Genomic DNA, 4,729 nt, shown 5'->3' on the forward strand with positions numbered 1-4,729 from the left:
GGTCCTTGTTGTTTATCTAGTTTATATATACTAGTGTGTATCTGTTAATCCCAAATTCCTAATTTATCCCTCCCCCCTACACATTCCCTTTGGTAACCATAAGTTGTTTTCTATGACTCTATTTCTGTGTTGTAAGTAAGTTCATTTGTATCATTTTCTAGATTCCACATATAAGTGATGTCATATGATATCTGTCTTTCACAGGGTGTTCTTTAGCAAAAATCTTGGCTGGTGGGAATAAACAGAAGTTATTGCAATTTTCAAAGGACAGGAATAGGGACCCTGGGAGAGAATAGATTTCAACTGAAAGACATATGACTAAAGCGTAGTCCCAGTACTGTCTCCATGAACAATTTGCTTCACGCATTATATATGTGGAGGATTTGTCATGGTGCCAAAGTACAGACTAAAAAAACTCAGCAAATATTCATTTCCTTTTCCTAATCCATTCTCACTACTGCAGGAGATTTGTCCCAGGATACTGTTCCTTCATCAACACTTAGGAGCTCTATTCTTGTTTCTCATACTTTTCCCATAGGAAAATCATTACAAATATAATAGCCATGCACGTCTGGCAAATAGTAGCAGACAAATCTGGCAGACAGATAGTCAGAAATGAAGTGCTTCTTTCTGAGCAAGGTTTCAGGCCAACAATAATTCTACAGAATAATCACAATTATAACCATCATAAATGCGATTATTCTAGCTGCCACAGCCCCAGATCGATGCTCAGTTTTAAAGGCTTCCCTTCTTATCATTAATTGGCCTCTTAAACTATGCTTCTATGCAGAAAGATATTCACCATATGTATTATTGCTTTCATCTATAAACAGAGTAACTTAGAAAAAAGAAATTCTTTCTTAGCTTAAAAAAGTGACCTGTGTTTATCTTGTTGAGATACACTCTTAAGACTTGAGAATATGTTAGATTAAAGGCCTTACTATTCTTCTTTCCCTACAAAATTCTACCTCATCATCAATGTGTAATATTTTTATTCTAATAAAACAGACATCAAAACTTTAAAGACTAAAATTTATTCTGGGGTAATGTCTCCCTTTTTTTGCAAGTTGTGAATCCTTCATCTAGAGTGAACTAAAAATGAACAAACAAGTGAATCATGCATGGTTTGGAATGACTCAAAATTCTAAAGAATAGACAGGTTAATTCTTTTTTTTTTTTTTTCTTTCATTTAAGACAGGGAATACTTTACTCAAACCTGTCAGAGAAATGGATAGCTTGGGTCTATAACAAAGTGTCATGTTTTAAAGCATAGGTCAGTAATTGTACACGAGAGTATACACTGCTACATACAAATTAACTGATCAGATCACAACTTTTCAATATTTAAAACAGAACCAGCTTCCCTGTAAAAGCAGCACCTTTGTGACATTTTCACTTTAGTATTCCTCTCCTTCTTCCTCTCCCTCTCCTTCAACAGAATCCACACCAACCTCCTCATAATCCTTCTCAAGGTCAGCCATGTCCTCACGGGCCTCAGAAGACTCTCCTTCCTCCATGCCCTCACCCACGTACCAGTGAACAAAAGCACGCTTGGCATACATCAGGTCAAACTTGTGGTCCAGGCAAGCCCAGGCCTCAGCGATTGGCTGTGGTGTTGCTCAGCATGCACACAGCTCGCTGTACTTTGGCCAGGTCTCCACCAGGCACCACAGTGGGAAGCTGGTAATTAATGCCAACTTTGAAGCCAGTGGGGCACCAATCCACAAACTGGATGGTACGCTTGGTCTTGATGGTGGCAGTGGCAGCATTGACATCTTTGGGAACCACATTACCATGGTACAACAGGCAGCAAGCCATGTATTTACAGGTTAATTCTTATATATTATTATATATATAATGTTAGGTTAATTCTTAAATATTATTTCCCAGAACAAAAATGTGCAAGTTTGTGACCCAAGCTGTTTTTATTTATTTGTTTGTTTATTTGTTTGTTTTTGGCTGCGTTGGGTCTTCATTGCTGCGCACGGGCTTTCTTTAGTTGCGGCGAGCGGGGGCTACTCTTCGTTGCAGTGCACGGGCTTCTCATTGCAGTGGCTTCTCTTGTTGCAAAGCACGGGCTCTAGGTGCTTGGGCTTCAGTAGTTGTGGCTTGCGAGCTCTAGAGCGCAGGCTCAGTAGTTGTGGCACATGGGCCCAGTTGCTCCGCGGCATGTGGGATCTTCCCAGACCAGGGATCAAACCCGTGTCCCCTGTATTGGCAGGCGGATTCTTAACCACTGTGCCACCACGGAAGCCCCCCAAACTGTTTTATAAAAATCCACCAAATTCTACTTAACACTAATGTTTCAGAAGGGAACTTTTGAGCTAGAGGGGATATGTAGAGATAATGTAATCCAACATTTTTACATGCAGGTGAGACATTTTAAAAAATGTAATCAAGAATATTTATATTTTTAAATTTTAAGAATGTTATTTTGAAATAGTCATGACTATGTATATATGAAATTAAAGTATTCGGTTTTGAAGCCTTCCTTCTTTTTAGGAAAAAAACCTTTATTGCTAATCATGTAAACTATGAATTGCAAGCAGCCATATGTTTCATTACACGAAACAGCTGTTTCATGAGATTCTATCTAGCTCAGCCTGGCATACACTTAACAATAACAAGCTTAAAAAGAGATAATACTAACATCTATGTACCTGTGTAGTTTGAAAACAGGATAAAATGCTTAGAGTGGCACAAATATTTGGAAAAGCAAGAAGAAAAGAAATGAAGATAGAATAATACATTTTTTTGTGGCAACATGAAATGCAAACACAGCCCTCCTTCGTCACTTATTAGAAATTAGAATACCAATTCTAGATATTAGAATATTCAATATTAGAAATGCCAATGGCATTTTTTGCAGAACTAAAACAAATAATTCTAAAATTTGTATGGAAACACAAAAGACCCCAAATAGCCAAAACCATCTTGAGAAAGAACAACAAAGCTGGAGGTATCATTCTCCCTGATTTCAAACTATACTACATCAGTGTGGTACTGGCACAAAACCAGACACATGGATCAATGGAACAGAATAGAGAGCCCAGAAATGAACCCACAATTATATGGACAACTAACCTATGACAGAGGAGGCAAGAATGTACAGTGGGGAAAAGACAGCCTCTTCAGTAAATGGTATTGGGAAAACTGGGCAGCTACACACAAGAAAATCAAACTGGACTACTTTCTCACACTATACACAAAAATAAACCAAAATGGATTAAAAACTTAAATGTAAGACTTGAAACCATAAAACTCCTATAAGAAAACATAAGCAGTATGCTCATTGACATCAGTCTTAGCAATATTTTTTTGGATCTGTATCCCCAGGCAATGGAAATAAAAACAAAAATAGACAAATGAGACCACATCAAACTAAAAAGCTTTTTCACAATGAAGGAAACCATCACCAAAATGAAAAGGCAGCCTGCTTAATGGGAGAAGATATTTGCAAATGACACATCTGATAAGAAGTTAATATCCAAAATATAGGAAGAACTCATACAACTCAACATGAAAAAAACAAACAGTCTGATTAAAACATGGGCACAGGACCTGAACAGAACTTTTTCCAAAGAAGACATACAGATGGCCAACCAACACGTGAAAAGATGCTAAACATCACTAATCATCAGAGAAATGCAATCAAAACTACACTGAGTCCCTCCCCCGGCGCCCCACTCCCTCCAGGAAGGCCTTGGGGGAGAGCTGTCCCAACCCCTGCACCCAGAATGGAGCCTGCGTTTCCGCAGAGCTGGAACTCCTGGCTCAGGGTCTCTTCCCTCCACCATCACTGAACTGCCCCAGAGGCCGAGGGGAGGATGACCTCACTGAGGCTGCTGGCTATGGAGGGGCCCCACCAGCTGAAGCCATGACAGTCCTGGGGACCGCAGGCAGGCTGTGTGGATGAAAGGCTCTTGGTACTCCAGCCAGGCATCGGGGCTGTGCCTTTGAGGTGGGAGAGCCAAGTTCAGGACACAAGAGACCTCCCAGCTTCATGTAATATCAAATGGCGAAAATCTCCCAGAGATCTCCATCTCAACGCCAAGACACAGCTTCACTCAATGACCAGCAAGATACAGTGCTGGACACCCTATACCAAACAACTAGCAAGACAGGAACAAAACACCATCCATTAGCACAGAGGCTGCCTAAAATCATAATAAGGCCACAGACACCCCAAAACACACCACCAGACGTGGACCTGCCCACCAGAAAGACAAGATCCAGCCTCATCCACCAGAACACAGGCACTAGTCCCCTCCACCAGGAAGCCTACACAACCCATTGAACCAACCTTAGCCACTTGGGACAGACACCAAAAACAACGGGAACTACGAACCTGCAGCCTGTGAAAAGGAGACACCAAACACAGTAAGTTAAGCAAAATGTGAAGACAGAAAAACACACAGCACATGAAGGAGCAAAGCAAAAACCCACCAGACCTAACAAAGGAAGAGGAAATAGGCAGTCTACCTGAAAATGAATTCAGAATAATGATAGTAAAGATGATCCAAAATATTGGAAATAGAATAGAGAAAATACAAGAAATGATTAACAAGAACTTAGAAGAGCTAAAGAGCAAACAAACAATGATGAACAACACAATAAATGAAATTAAAAATTCTCTAGAAGGGATTAATAGCAGAATAACTGAGGCAGAAGAACGGATAAGTGACCTGGAAGACAAAATAGTGGAAATAACTACTGCAGAGCAGAAAAA

General features: G+C 40.0%; 1 pseudogene; it reads right to left on the reverse strand.

Annotated features, from left to right (window-relative positions):
- Window positions 1-1,374: 1,374 nt before the first annotated feature.
- LOC102995797 (tubulin alpha chain-like) overlaps window positions 1,375-4,729 on the reverse strand; it is a 4,774-nt pseudogene continuing 1,419 nt past the window's right edge.

This window comes from Physeter macrocephalus, chromosome 7 (genome assembly GCF_002837175.3).
Source record: "Physeter macrocephalus isolate SW-GA chromosome 7, ASM283717v5, whole genome shotgun sequence".
NCBI lineage: Eukaryota > Metazoa > Chordata > Mammalia > Artiodactyla > Physeteridae > Physeter > Physeter macrocephalus.